The 15,778-nt window shown below is 39.8% G+C and overlaps 1 protein-coding gene across 5 annotated transcripts in view; it reads right to left on the reverse strand.

The window, feature by feature from the left end:
- The window catches only part of OTOL1 (otolin 1), a 63,752-nt gene that overhangs the window by 9,202 nt on the left and 38,772 nt on the right, over positions 1 to 15,778 (reverse strand). Inside the window, exon 1 of one of the 5 annotated variants that reach the window (XM_089780783.1) lies at positions 5,341 to 5,474. The exons of 2 other annotated variants lie outside the window; for them this stretch is intronic. The gene's annotated coding sequence lies outside the window, so the exon portion shown is untranslated. Of the gene's footprint in view, positions 1 to 897; positions 1,646 to 3,221; positions 3,553 to 5,340; positions 5,475 to 15,778 lie in introns of those variants that run through there. 2 more of the 5 variants (XM_089780784.1, XM_089780785.1) reach the window with 2 other exon arrangements.

Here is a 15,778-nt window from a genome sequence, read left to right on the forward strand (position 1 = left end):
GAGAAGCAGCTTGACACATAAACAACAAAAAGCAAAAGAGCAAAACGTAAAATGTTTGTCAACTAGGCAGGTTTCTTCTTAATTAAAAACAGCTCACAGCCCTAATCTTGTCAGTTGATCTATGAGGAGAGGCCCTTTTATCTGCAAAGAGCCCCACTGATTTTATTGGGGGTCCTATGCAGCTACCAGGTCTCTCTGCATAGCCCAACTTACCATATCAGCAATAGGTGACATGTGGAAAGTAAAAGAAATTAAGAGTTCCTGCTTCACAACTCTGCATTATAATGAGTAGATACATTTCTGTTGTAAAGAAACCCAAAATGACAGCACTGCTCGATGCCCAGCTCTCAGCCAACAGCTCTAGAAATCTCTGAGGTTTCAAGTGGGACACAATAGGAGGATGTAGGTTTTGTCTTACTGCAAGAATTATCTTCGTAATACATAAAGAAAGCTTCAACACCACACAGTCCTGTTAGATGGCCTGTTAGACACTTTCTATGCCATCTCTAATGTGAAAATAAAGTTTATTGAAGGTTTTTATATCTCATTATTCTTCTGCTTAGCAACCCAACCGAAGCCAACAGAACAAAGTGAAGTATCAATAATCTGAAATCAATCAAAACCCATCTTTCTGCTTGAAATCTAGAATGGTGACACTAACAAAGCTTATTCTGTTTCAAAAGATTTGACCAGAATGAAATTTTCTGTATCTAAAACAAGGAATATTGTCTGGGGCTAGCAAACTGGCCCTCTGATGTGACCAAGCCTAAGGTGTTGCCATCATTTGGGCTCTGTCATCAAATCCCAGTTCCTAATATCAAGAGATGGCATGAGAATTCAGGAGCTTTAAGTATATTTTCTAGCCCTTGTGAAAAGTCTGAAAATTGAATATCCCACCCCAGCATTTGCTGAAGGCAGGGAGGAGTTGGCACTAGCGGTTGCAGGGCAAGAAGCTGAAGCCTGCCAGATATGTAACCACAGCTGGATATAGGTGGGTCCCAGTTCCCTGCAAAAGAAAAGAGAGAGATGCCAGTAAGCTATAGCTAGGGAAGCTGCAAGAGAAGAGGAGGAAATATAGGCAGAAGCTTGTATAGATCTGAAATCATGACTTACCCCTGAAATGCTGAATCTCCTAGAGAAATAAATAATTTTGCTCTTTTAACTCCAATAGCAAAAGTTGTTTGTCCTGAATAAGCCACTGCCTTACCAAAGCCACTGCATTCATAGAAGCTTTGGTACCTCTGTCAGGTTGCTGAATAAATCAGCCTTCTTCAGACAACCAAGGTGGGAAAGGCAAATGAAGAAGGAAGCAGATACCGGAGAACTCTACTTTTGTATTAGCTGAGCACTTAGGACCAATTCTCTTCTCAGTTACACTAGGGCTGCCCCACTGACTGCAATGTGGGTTAGATGAGTATATGTGAGCACAGAAATTGCCCTGTGGCTTGTGTGCAGAAGATAAATCCATGTATTTACACGAGTGCTTCCTTCTTCCAAACATTGTCTGATTTGGCAAAACACAATCACTTGATTAGTACCATTGATTTCAGCAGGGACTCTTCCAGTAGAATTCACTGAGATTTCAGTGGAACTACTCTTATTATTGGGGATTTTCAAGATCTAACCCATAAACCCAAGTGGGGACAAATAATGGACTTGAACCCCAATTCTCCCTGCAGCTTTTCCAAGACCTAATAACCCCACTATATTTCTCATAAAGTTTAGGAAACATCTGGTGTGAGGGATGGAGGATTAAGACATGAAGGGTGGCTCCAAGAACGTGGAAAAGGCAGATTCTGAAGTGTGTGGTATAATGAAAAGATTAGAGAGCATTTCCTTATCTTTCATACAGCTAATTGCTTAGGCAAAGAAGGGTTGCAAACATTTTCATAGTGTGGATCACATTTCAAAAGAGAAATATCTTGTGGGCTCCCTCTTTCTTTTCAGTGGTTGTGTTGACCACCTTACATCCAATTGATTAATATGAAGACTACCTCCCCTCTCGCTAAATAATTGTATAATATTGCAGTGATAACTACAGAAGTTACTTAAACTGAAAGCTAGCAGTAGGAACACCGTTGCATATTTTTTTACGGTCCTCAATAAGAGATTCTGGCTACAGAAAATTCTGATGAAAACAAAATTCATTTGATCTAATTTTTCTATGGAAAATTATAATTTTCAGCAGACATTTTAAAACTGAATACTTTAGCTGAAAACTAAAACATTTCAAAAAGAAAGTGTTGTGTGGTACCTTATGGGAATTGTAGTTCAGGTGCCTCATGCTCCCCTTCTCTTCTATAGGCTGGGCTTCCTAGTCAAATTACAATCCCCAGGATTCACCCCAATGTTCCCCTCTTGGGAAGGGATGCACTGCATTATGGGAATGCCCATCCCCAGTACATCGTAAGACCATCAACTGGCCACTAAAAGCAGGCACGTTGTATGAAAAAATTCAGTTAATCAAAAACCCAATTTTCCATCAAGATATAGTTTAGACATTTAGAAATATAGTTTAGAACATTTGCAACCCGTTTCACTATCTAGGTTGACAGGCTGCCTCGCCCTTCCATTTGTTCTGTTAGTCTAACTGCAAACCTGGAGGAGAGCCAGCATCATGTACACAGTTAGCACCTCCCAGATGACCAGGCATCTGCCAACCACAGTTTAGGAACTCCTGGCCTACATGATGCAATTCATGTGTAAATCCTAAAGCAATTACATTTTAATATTATATTAAGGGCAAGAAAGACTTTGGGTCTCACTCTAAGGAGCAGTGTGTAGCTATATTGTCCCAAGAGTAGCCAAAAAAGGAATTGTGAATCAGACTCTGTTCCTTTGTTGGTTCCCACTTGCTCCAGGAGAGCAGGAATCTGTTGCTATTTTAGGTCGGCTGTTGGCATGTGGGCAGGAGGGCATCAGCATTAAAACTCTACCCATTCCTCACTCTGCCTGGCCACCTAATCTGGTGGAGAATTAATAGACACACAGTACTCTGTACCCTCAGAGGTTCATTAGGAAAGGATTCTTAATCTACCCTTATTTCCCTGAGTGTTGTCTAAAAAGATAAAACTGTCTAGATAATGAAATGCTCAGAATGTTTATTTGGAGCAGTGAGTAAAATTCCAATCATGTAGCTGAGGGTAGCATGCATACCTCAAGGGACAATCGCTGTCTACTGTGTGAGTATGTCTTCTCTGACAAGGTACCTCACAACTCACCTAACTTCAGCACAACTTGGAGCCGTTCTTCACCTCACAGAAGAGGCATTGCAGATCTCGGCCCACAGGTAATGTTGCAAAACCTCCTCTGATCATCCCCGTGGAAATAGCCCAGAATTGCAGAGCGTAAGTGCCTCTTAATGCCCTTCTAGTCTCAATGCAGTAAGTGGCTGTGTGCCAAGAAACTGATCATAATACATTTACCTCAAAGCAGCAGGTTCAGCACGAGCCAAGAACAGAACAGAGAGCAACTGTTTCTAAGATGTTAGCAACAGGTTAATGCAAGATGTAAAAGGTCATCCGCCACTTCCTTTTTCAGGATATCCTGGCTATTTTATACTCCAAATGACTAAGAACAATCCATGGCTTTGTACAGAGCGCTGTAACTCAGGCAATTAGAAAAGTAATGGCTTCTGTGGTTCATTAGAGCAGAACATCAATTTAAACACTTGGCAAGATGCTTTGGAAAACCCATGACCTACAAATGCTACAAACCTGCAACCAGAACAGCAGGACAATAGCATTTACACCGTCCGGTTACTCCTGCGGGCTAGCAAAAAGAACAGAACAATAGTATCTGAATTGTCAGGTCATTTTCTGTGTAGCATAGGAACATCATAAATAAAACATGAAAAATAATATCTGTAGGGTCTAGCTTCATCCCACAAAAGTGACGAAATATCATGTCACTTGCTGACAGTCTGTCTCTTAGGCATGAGTCTGGGAACACAAAGGCTACAATGTGCATAAAACATAAAGCACTTCATTAAATTTTTAATTCCCTGACTTTTTTCAAGTTAGACATTGGACAATTTTCAATGTAGTTATTATAATGAGAAAACCAAGATCTATTATAATAAAGATTAAAAGCACCTACCATAAAATCCTGGCCCTCTGAAATCAATGGAAAAACTCTCTGATTTCAGATGGGCAGATTTTCAGCCCCTAAAGTATCAGAAGGGATATGATTTGCATGCTTCAGGGCAAAGCCAACCCTGAGCTATTGGACATTAGGGGAAAAAGTGTAACACATTGTTTCCCCTAATTGTCTAAAACAGTTACCTGCACCTTTCTCTGCAGCAACTGATTCTGTCCACTGCCAGAGGCAGGATACAGGGCTAGATGGACAATCGTGCTGATCCACTCTGGCAATTTCTGCTTACCTATAAAATGTCAGTATCAGTGGTGTTTTGTTTTTTTATTTCTTATTTAAAAAGCTGAATGGCATGAAATATATTTAATTCATTGCCAAAATAGCTTAATTATGCCAAGTTTCCAGATTTTAGCCTAATAACTTAACTATCATTAGGAAAAAAAAATTAATTTTTCAAATCAAAATCATTTGAAAATTTGATAGCCACAAAGATCTTATATTTGAGTGGCCAAATTCAAAATAATAGGTTTACATGATAACATAACATAATATAAATACAAATAAAATAAATTGCCTTCATGCTCTGAGATCATATATGTTTCAACTAGTGGTGAATTTTAAAATCTAAGCGTTATACCATTGAAAATAGGACTGGTAATTAAACTATTGAACCCTGAGTTTCACTGGGCATTTGTTACTAATTTGTAAATACATTGTAATAAAGGTGAAATGGTTCATTTTTCATTACATTAGCTTTCTTTCCAATTGCTTTAAAATAATTCATTCTAATATACTCACTCGAAGAAGTTTGTTTCACAATAGACCCAAAATGATAGCAATTATTCTTCTGTAATGATGTCAAGTTTAGCACATCTTTCCTTCATTGGGTCTAAATGTCCGTGAAATGTTAGCATATGTCCCACAGCTGTACATTCGTAATGCAACTTTGCTTTTGTTTTTATCCCTGAATTTAGATATTATAGTTCACAACAGAAGTCTATCCACAACCAAAAGGACTTTAAACAATGGGCAGATTGCTGTGTTTCTTTGTTGTTTGAAAAACATTTTGAGCTTTTATTCTGGAGATGGGAGAATAAAATAATCTTCTCACAATTACACATTCGTTAAATATACTAGGATTTTTTTTTTGAGGCAAAGTTTACTGATAGTACCTTCTAAACACCACAATTTCATTGCAAAAAGCCATACTGAAGATAAAGTGAAACAATGTTTGTTATCTCTTACCTTATGAATGTTCCTTTTATCAGGAATACCCACCCAGGATGGCACATTGGAAAAGCCAATCTTATTTTCAATCAGGCAGTAATCTGTTTTATTTCTTTAATTACTTTTATTGTAACCAATGAGATAGGCCACTGTGGCAGAAAGAAAGGGGGATTGGTGAATTTTCCTCAGAGTCACTTGAAAGACACTGAAATTTGAGGAAATGCAAATGTTGCCTACAGCCTGGGATGCTGCTCTTCACCTGGCCCTTTCCTGGCTACTCTCCAGGTACCTATTACTAGCCTGAGAACCATAAAGGATTCTCCTTGCATAGCAGAGCTTTTCAGAAGATGCCTACACAACCCTTTGTGCTACTCCAGACAGATAGGAATTTATGGCATTTTATTCAGTGAACCCTAGAGTCACAGGAGCAGGCCAGAAGGGAAGAGACACTTGGAGATTGTTCCTGTGAGCAGTGTGATAGAAGCATGCTGCTCCTCATTCAACTCCTAGGTGAAAACCTGGCTGCACTGGAATCAATGCAAATTTTATCATTCATCATTCACTTCAGTGGGGCCAGGATTCACCCTCGGGATTTAACAGCCACTGAGATTTTCTATTTAGGTATTTGTAGGGTATTGCAAAATAACAGAATGATCCTGAATAGCTTAACCCCACCATCTTTCAGTGTCTACAGGAACAGTGAAGACAAACTGTAGTGTGTGTGTGTGCGGGTGTAAAAAAGTCAGAAAAAATAAGGCAAAACAACTCACATTGCTTAACGTGTTGGAAAGTCTGGGCTGATGAAATGTCAGTTTGACAGCTCTAGTACATGAAGTATGCACCACAAAATAGGCAGGTCTCTCCTAGTGTCCAGGGACTAAACCAGGAAGCTACTGAAATCATGAAACCTGGGTTCTATTCCTGGCATTCCCACAGATTTGTAGAAAACCATGAGCACCTTTTTGTGCCTCAGTGTCCACAGACAATAATTACCTTAACCTGCTTTGTAATGGTCTCTGAGATGCAGAGAAGAGAAGCATGCTATGAATGCTAACCAAATCAAGTGCTTTTGACCCATAGCAAGAGGGATCACATCTTGGGATGAAATGGTAGTGTAGTTTTCACACTTGTTTCTTTCATATACATATCCAAGCCAGAAATATATTTCCAGTATTCAAGTTGTATAGAAGATCCATAGATAAGTGTCATAAACAAGGCATCTCACTATATTGTAAGCCTTGAAAAATTTTGTTTATAGCAGAAGCCATTTAAATGTTAATATTTGCCAACTGCCTCTCTGTAGTAAGTGCAGATCTATCCTCCTATAAGTATATAATGAAACTAGGTCTCTCAGCTACCCATGTAAGCTCCCATTAGCAAATGGTGGCTACTATAAATGCATTTACTAGAATACTTTTATGTTTGCTCTTCTGTAGACTCCAATTCCTGAAACCATCTTTTAGTGGAATTAGTTTGGATTTCTCATACAGTAGTATCCTCAAAAGGATTTGTTGAAGGGGGAGTTATGAGCTGTTATTTCTTTTAGTTTTGTTTCTTTTTTGCCTTTAGACCCTAAGCCTTCTGACTTTCATGCTGATAGAAGAAATTTCATTTGTTTCTTGGTATTTGTTATGTTCCATAAGAATCAATATTTTCCTTTGGAGCAGATTAGGAAAATGTAAGTTGTATTTCTCTATTGGGATAAATTATACTTTTGGTCTAACAATGCACAGATAACGATTACTTCTTGTATCCTCCTTAGTTTCTTCAATTCTTATATTAACATAATTGTCACTTTCTCTCTATAAGCAATTTTCATCTATTTTTAGTAAACTCCATGATTCTAATAATATTGCTTAAAACTCTTTCATGCTTTTCTCCAGTAACACTTGGCAAGATGCCAAATAAGAATAGAAATAAAAATAGGAAAAATAGCAATTGATTTAGGAACAAATTCCTCTATTACAATAGGAGCAGGAATGAATGTCAAGTCAAAGTGAATAAATTATGTATACAATATTTGATTATAAAAAAGTAAAAATATGTGGGTTTGGTCATGTCCGAACTCACATTTCTCTTTTATCATCAACTTTCGGGTTCAGTTCTGCTCCATTACAGTACTTGAATATTTTGGCATTCACAGAGAATAGGTTTGGGTCATCAATATTTGCAGAGAAAATTAGTTTTGAATATGTTTAAAGATATTAAATTCCTTTTCGTTTTTCCTTCTCCAAACCCAAAACTATCTTTAAGAAGAGTGGTTACCTGTCTCCTTAAAACAAGGCCCACTTTAATGCTCTCATTGTTTTAAATGTTGAAAATTGCATAGTTCACCCATCATGTTTGTTGATATTAAAAGGGAAGGGTGTTTCAGTGATATTATACAGCCCTGTGCCTTCAAGTGCAGACAGGGCTGAGAGCAATGAAGGCTTCAGTGTGACCAGGACAAGAGACTAAATCCTGGAAGCAAACAGTAGCAACAAGAAAGTTTAGTTTCTCAGCAATGCTTTTCAACTGAAAAAGCCAAAGTGATATGATATGTAATTAAGAGCTGAGATCCCAAAGGTTATTGCTTGTCTCATGGTGTTGAGATTGCATGTGATTCACTGTCTTTCATAAATACACAACTAAAGTTCATTTAAATTTTGCAAGCTGATTTTTGTATTTTATTTGAATGGTCTCACTTACCCTCATTGCCAAAATCAAAGTCAGCTGTTGATCAGGCACCTCTTCTGAAAATAAAATACAGGCAGTCCCCGGGTTACGTACAAGATAGGGACTGTAGGTTTGTTCTTAAGTTGAATCTATATGTAAGTCGGAACTGGCATCCAGATTCAGCTGCTGTTGAAACTGATCAGTTTCAACAGCAGCTGAATCTGGACACCAGTTCTGACTTACATACAGACTCAACTTAAGAACCCCAGGCGTCCCCAAGTCAGGTGCTGAAACTGATCAGCAGCTGATTCCAGGGAGCCCAGGGCAGAGCAACTCTGCCTCGGGCTTCCTGTAGTCAGCGCTGGTCAGTTTCAGCAGCGGCTAACTTGGGGACGCCTGAGGCAGAGCAGCTCAGGTGCAGCTGGGTTGGTCCAGTAGCGTGGCCACTCCTCGGCGCTACTGGACCAACCCAGCAGTACCCCAGCTGCTCTGCCCCAGGCGTCCTGATTCAACTGCTGCTAAAACTGATCAGCAGCGGCTGAATCAGGACTCCTGGGGCAGAGCAGCTGGGGTGCTGCCGGGTTGGTCCAGTAGCGCCAAGAAGCGGTGATGCGGAACCAACCGGCAGCGCCCCACCTGCTCTACCACAGGCCCCGGGCTTTGCTCCACGTCTCCCTGGTCTGCTGGGGGGGGGGGCACTAGCTGCGTTCCCCCCCCCCTCCATCCCCCAGCAGACCAGGGAGATGCTGAGCAAAGCCACGAAGGACCCGGGCCGGACCCGCGGCGCTTCCAGATCAGCTGGAAGCGCCGCGGGTCCGGCCGGGTCCTCTGCGGCTTTGCTCAGCATCTCCCTGGTCTGCAGACCAGGGAGACGCCGAGCAAAGTGGCAGCGGACCCGAGGCCAGACCCGCGGCCGCTTCCAGCTCAGCTGGAAGCGCCGCGGGTCCGGCCCCGGGTCCTCCGCCGCTTTGCTCAACGTCTCCCTGGTCTGCAGACCAGGGAGATGCTGAGCAAAGCCGCGGAGGACCCGGCCGGACCCTCCGCCGCTTTGCTCCCCGTCTCCCTGGTCTGCTGGCTCCCCCAGCAGACCAGGGAGATGGGGAGCAGCTTTTCTCGCCCCGGAGGAGGCGGGCGGCGGGACCAGGTGTCCCGCCGCTCCAGTCCTCCGGGGCGAGAAAAATCCCCGTTCGTTACTGCGGATTCGACATAAGTCGGATCCGCGTAACTCGGGGACTGCCTGTAGTGGCAATGAGGAAAACCTCACCAGCATATATCACATACAGGGCATGGAACTCTTGATAATTGCCTTGTTCTGTTCAGTCCCTCTCAAGTACCTGGTGTAGGCCACAATCAGAAAATAGGATATTGGGCTACATGGGCCATTGATCTGACCATTCTTTGTGTTTTTAAATGCTGTTTATACCCTTTCTATCAGCAGATTCCCTTCACCGTTGTGTCTAGCAAATGAAATTAAGCAGCTAGAGCACCATATTCTTTAACAATTACAGTGCAAACTGTCGGTCTAATCCTAGGATGCTTATTCATTCTAATCAATACCAATCAATGCAGCAAATTGACCCTTCCCACGTTAATGCCTGTGGGAAAGCATTTTTTTACAATTCTCATGTGAATTCCCAAGTGACAATTATCCCCATATTGTCCCATCAGACAGATCCCATGGGATCCATGCAAGAGCCTTCAACCCTGCTTATTCACCAGCTGCCTACTCCACAAACTTTCTGGATGCATGGCTCTATTGGACACACTCTACCAGGGCACAGTGTCTCCAGAGGATCTCTGTGGGGGCATAGTCCTCAGCTATGTTAACATAACCAGGTAAGATCTGCAGTACTGGCATGGATGGAATAAAGATGTTCTGTATCCCCTCCAAGCCTTTGTGGTGCATTGAAAACTGTGTTAAAATTACAAGCTAGCATAAACATGTAGAAAAGGTTTCCTGGTCCTGCTTGCAGGCTAGAGAGCTCTGTAGGAAAGTGTGTGATCTGGGTCTTGTGCAGTCAGTCCGCAGAGACCCAGCTTAGAGCAAGGCCAGTTTTGTTATGGAAACTGAGTTAGGGAGTAGCCTGTTTTATCTCTTTGTGTTAGTGGTAGTAATGGGCTATTGCTGTTTTGTGTGTGCTGGAGTTCTAGATTCTAAGAAATCAATTAATGCTAAGTTGCAAATTTCCAAAAAAGTGTGCTTTATGTTTTACCTAACTTCTCTGTGTGTGCATGAGTTGTAAAAAGAATAGCCTGCACCCTACTTCTCACAGTCCACATGGATAGGTATGTAGCAGGTCTAGTGGCATGGGGAACCTTTTTTGGATCGAAGGCCATTAGCCACAGAAACATCAGTTGTGATGTTCATACAAGTGAGAAGGGGGGAAAAAACCCTCATTGTGATGGCCCCTGACTGAAAAGGAGAAAGACATTCCAGCCCCACGCAGTATGGCAGTGGGGAGACTGGAGTGCCAATGTGGGCTCCCCAATGCTGATGGGAGCCAAGAGCCTTGGGAGATGGACCCAGACAAGCCGGGGCCTGCATTTGGCCCCCGGGCCTGAAGTTCCCCATCCCGGTATAGATGATGTAGTGCTATAAAAGTGTCTGAGGTCAGCAACAGTGCAGAAAGACACGACCTGCAATCTGGCCTAAGGGGGTGAAAGGGTCCTTATCCTAGTGAAAATTAAACCAGAAATTAATTTAATTTAACAATTCAACATTTATGGTGTTACAGTACATTCAAAATTCAGTCTGGTCATTGGCCAAGAAAGAATTAATTTGTTTCAGAATTTCTTAAAATTAACAATAAACTCTTTTTGATAAAAGCTGCTGGGACTGAAATCTTCCTTTATTTAGAATTTAAACATTGTCTCTCCCCAACACTCACACTCAATGACCTTCTGCAATACAAAAAAGCTCAGCACATTATTAAATATACCAGCCCATACTGGTTCATCAGTTTTTCAAAAAACCCTATTGATGTCAAAGAGGAGTTTTGATGTAAAATCTATTATAGGCCACTCTTAGCCCACATATCCTGACACTAAGAGCATAACCACTTAGAGCAATACTAAAATTTAATGCTTACTAAGCTGAAAATAAAGCTAAGATCTTCAACCCCACTCTGTTAGTTCATTTCTAATAATATTGGCTTGTATGCCCATTAATCAGATCCAAATCTGCATATTTAAAATAGAAATTCAAAGTATTTAAAATCCTGAAGAGACAAAAGCATCATACATATGAACTGCAAACAAGCAGCAATGTTTCACAGTGGATTAGGCCTACATAAAGAGAGAGAGTCTGTTCTCAGTTACACTGATGGGGTATGTCTACACTAGCCCCCTAGTTCGAAAATGGAATGAGATGTAACAGTTAATTCGAACTAAGGACTTAGTTCGAATTACCGTTTCACTGCTGCGAGTAGCCGCGGGCAGTTACTTCGGAGTAGTGGAATTTAAAAATGGCGACCAGACGGGAACATACAAATAAAGCCTGGGATATTTAAATCCCGGGCTTCATTTGCAACTTCGAATGCCTACATTAGCCTCCCTAGTTCGAACTAGGGGGCTAGTGTAGACATACCAATGTAAATCCAGAGTGATTCTGCTTAAATGCTTTTGAAAGTAACTGACTTACGCCTGTATAACAGAGCAAAAATTAGCCTGGATTTGGCAGATTTGCAATCTTTACATACAACTTTTTTGCTATTAAGTTTCTAGACTCTTGTTCTGCTTCTGGACAGCAGTGAACAGGAAGAGGATTGACAACATACTATGTGCCTGATCCTGCTAACTCCCACACACCTCCTTAAAATTGCTGAGCACTCTCAGTGCTCATAAAAGCCAACAGGCAGTAAGGGCTCAGCCCTTGGCAGAATGAGATACAATGACCTCTGGAAGGTTTGTAATTTCTATTTAATGTGTTTTACATTTTAACCTTCTTTTAATTGCACTCTATTTTATTCTTCTGTATTGAAGGGCCAAAAATAACATGAAAACCAAGAAAATGAGGCAGTTTTGCAAAGTACTTCTCATTAACCACAATGATAAATTTCCTGGATTAAGGAAGAAAATTACTTAAATTAATATTCTCCCATTCTACAAATGGGAGACAAATAAAATATAACAGATACAAAAATGCAGTGTTGGTACAAAAAGGGTAATTTGCACTTGTAATTTGAAATGAAATTGTGTGCATTTGTTTTATCAACTGCATTACAATTACAATGAGTATTTGGGTCAAAAAATTTAATTGTTTCTTGAATGCTACCAAAGTTACTCGTGTATTTTAAATATCTTGGAAAGGGTTAGGTTCAGCTGATGATTCATTTCTTTCTGCTTCCTTTTTTCACCACTTAGTTCAAATATCCTTATGGTGTCAGTGTTTAAAGGAGGCAGGAGTTATAATTGTTTCCATTATTTAACAACTCAGTATTGTAACATGTATAATAGTGTAGCAATAAGATCTTTCAGAGCCTTTTACATGTTATTATGTAAGGCTGTGCTTGTGACAAGGGTCATGAGAGATTACTTGGTCTATTGAAGCCTCAGCTGCCATCGGATTACATTTTTAAAAATTTGCACCAGTTGATTTCTATTCTGTGAATTATCATGGACTAGATCTTCCAATTGTTATTCTTACAAGTAGGCCCAGTAATATCAATGGCTCAGATCAATCACCAACACTTGGATTTTAGATGGGCCCTGATCCGTTAGATGTGGTCAAAGTATCCTTTACCAGATCAGACCCAAGGCAAGATATCTTCGCCTGTTCTGATGATCATGCTGGGGCTTAGATGTGAGAGAGGCATCCAGATGTTTAAATGAGGCACTGTGTGCATGCCCAGAGGCAGAAAGTAGACATCTAGGGAATTTTTATCACAAAAACACAGGCACCAAGTGAGTGAAGGCACCAACATGATTATGCAGCAGCAGAGCATAGGTTTTGCAGATCTCACCAATGCCTAAATTTGGGGTTTAGGCACCTAAATTCCTTTGTGGATGTGTACCAATGGGACTGCTTACATGAGTAGAAAACAGCAGCATTGCGCCTAAACTGGAGAACTTGTCTCATCTGTTCACTGGGAGTTACACATGAGGAAACAGCTATCAAACTAATAGTAATAAAATCCTCATGTTGGTTTCAAATCAGAACCCTTCAGAAGCAAAATAACTCATTCAACAGTGCATCTTTTTCAATAAGATTATTGCCACTTACAATGCTGCATGTGTATTCACCAAAGGCACTCTTTCCTGGCTTCCAGTTCAATGCCATGTTTGTCCATGTTAAGGTTAGAGCATTATCTTTGGGAAAAGACAGCTTCAAATCTCTTGTTGGTATTTGCTAAATGACTTGAAATGCAGGAGCTGAAAGATTATTACTTGGTTCTGTGACAATTTTAGGTAGGTAGGTAAATGGGAGATTTAATCAGTCAACTGCACATTACCAACAGCAACTGATTAGATGCAAAACTCATAATGTGTCTTTGTTTTCTGACTAAACACTAATTACTGAATTTTAGGCATAATTTGGAGATCTTGTAGGCTGAGCATGTAAATTAATGTTTTAACTTCACTTACATCACTTTGGTTATTAATGTAATTTAGAATGAAAATTTAATTGATATAAATGAAGCATGCAGGCCATCGAATGCCTTAAAGTACATACCCACAGACATTACTAGTATCATAAATATCCACAGTGATAAGTTGAGATTTTCAAAACTGACTAGGAGATGTAGGCACACAATTCCTATTTAAATGAGTGGAGTTTTGTGGTTGAATCACCTATTCATCTTTGAAAAAAATCTCAACTCACTTCTGTTTAATTGCAAATATTCCAGTAAAGGACCCTTTGTGAAGGAAACTAAGACTACAGCAAAACAAGAAATGAATAACTTTCTTATTTTGCCTAGTATGAAAAGAAATCTCTCTCTTTTTTTTTAAGACAGTTGTGTGGCTCAGTAAGAATCCCAGGCAGAACAAAATAATTCAAATTATTGTTTATTTGCACAGCCAAATAAAGATCAAATAATGTACACAAGGTTATGCCTAAGTAAATAACATTAAGGCCACTCTCCAGTCCTTCCAGCCCTGAAGAGTTTTTAGTGCATCAAGAAATCCGGATCAGTTTTTTTTTTTTTTTTTTAATAAAAGCAAGGAAACGCAAGCCTAAAGGCAAAAACTGCTCTTTGTGAGCCCTGAAATGTAAGCTGTCCACCCCTTCAATTTGCAAACAAGAAGAAAGAAATAAAGAGGGGAACCCCTAGCATTCTCCTTTGCCTCCACAGGTAGATTTTTTTCAGGGATGTTTGGAGATGGGCAAATTTGTGCAAGGATTCTGGATGTTCTTTCTTCACGGCAACCACACACCTAACTCCTTTTTGGAGACTCATGGAGGTAATTGCTCAGAGGAAACATCATGAAAGTTGCTTCCTGGGGCAGGGAATGTAAATATCCCAGCTATTCGCAGCACTAACCACTATGCAGAAGTGCAGCTGTTGGCAAGATTAGGCCTCTGGATGGCATTTTTAAAACATATTTGAACAGTTTGTCAGGAAGGGACTCTATCTATTGACTTTGATTTTTATCTGCTTCGGTTTAACTATCCAATCTTCAGATACTTACTGATGCTCTGTCTCCCACCCTCTTCTGTTTTTCTTCCCTCCCCCCTCCCCTTCCTCTCTCCTATTTATTTCAGGTGTACACGTCCCAAACTCATAACTCCGGTCATCTGAAGAAGTGGGCTATGCCATCTACATGTTTTGTTAGTCTATAAAGTGCTACCAGACCATTTTTTTTACTGTAGAAAATTGGCCAAGATATTTGTTAAAACAAATTAAATAAAATGAATATTAAATGGACAAATGTTAAGAAACAATTACATCCAGCAGGATAAAAAATTGAAAAGAAAATAAGTGATGAAATAAGAAACAAAACACAAAAAGATGTTAATGGTAAAACTGGGTGGTTAAATGTTTTCTGCAGAAAATTTTGAATTTTTTTTCAAAATTTCCCACAATGATGTATTCATTTTTTTTTTACAAAAATCCAATGTTATTTTTTACAAACTGAAGCATTTTCTATTTTTTTCTGCCCTCCTGCCCACTCTTTTCCCTTTTGTACACCGTTTTCCAGAGGCAATGTTACAAAAATATTTTCTCTCGTTGAAAAACAAAACATTTTGACAGAAATGAAAAATTTCTGCTAAAAAAATAATTAGAAAAAATGCTCATTTGGACCAATTCTCATTACATTTTTTCTCCCACTCCTGTCCGTATTATAGTTGATTACCTTTTAAGAATTTGATCCTAGATTCTGTGATGGTAAAAGTATTAGGTCAGGGATCAGTGCTTTTAAATGTCTATAAAATACACAGGACATATTTTGGTGCTACATAAACAACTCACAATAGTGATAACAATGCCTTTGCTCAGGTACACAGAAGAAATTACACCCATTCATAGATTCCATAAACAGAATTAGAAGTTAAATGAAGATGAGTAAAATGTATAAATATGTAACATAGTACAAACAAGAGCAATTTATCTTTGTGATCTGAGTTGACACAGTCAGTAATCAGACAGTCATATGTGCCTGGTTGTGCAGAGAACTGAATGTTCCCAAATCCTGCATGTAAATTCTGCAGGAACCACATCTACAGTATTTTATATGATTTTGAAATGTTCTAGTCAGAGAATAACAGAAAACCTGAAAAAACAGAATCAGTGGTTTCATCAGCTATCAGACCATTTTGAGATGTGTTCAAAATCTGGAGCCAAACTTTATCATCTTCATT

The sequence above is a fragment of the Pelodiscus sinensis genome, chromosome 10 (assembly GCF_052426305.1).
Source record: "Pelodiscus sinensis isolate ZL-2025 chromosome 10, ASM5242630v1, whole genome shotgun sequence".
Classification (NCBI taxonomy): Eukaryota; Metazoa; Chordata; order Testudines; family Trionychidae; genus Pelodiscus; species Pelodiscus sinensis.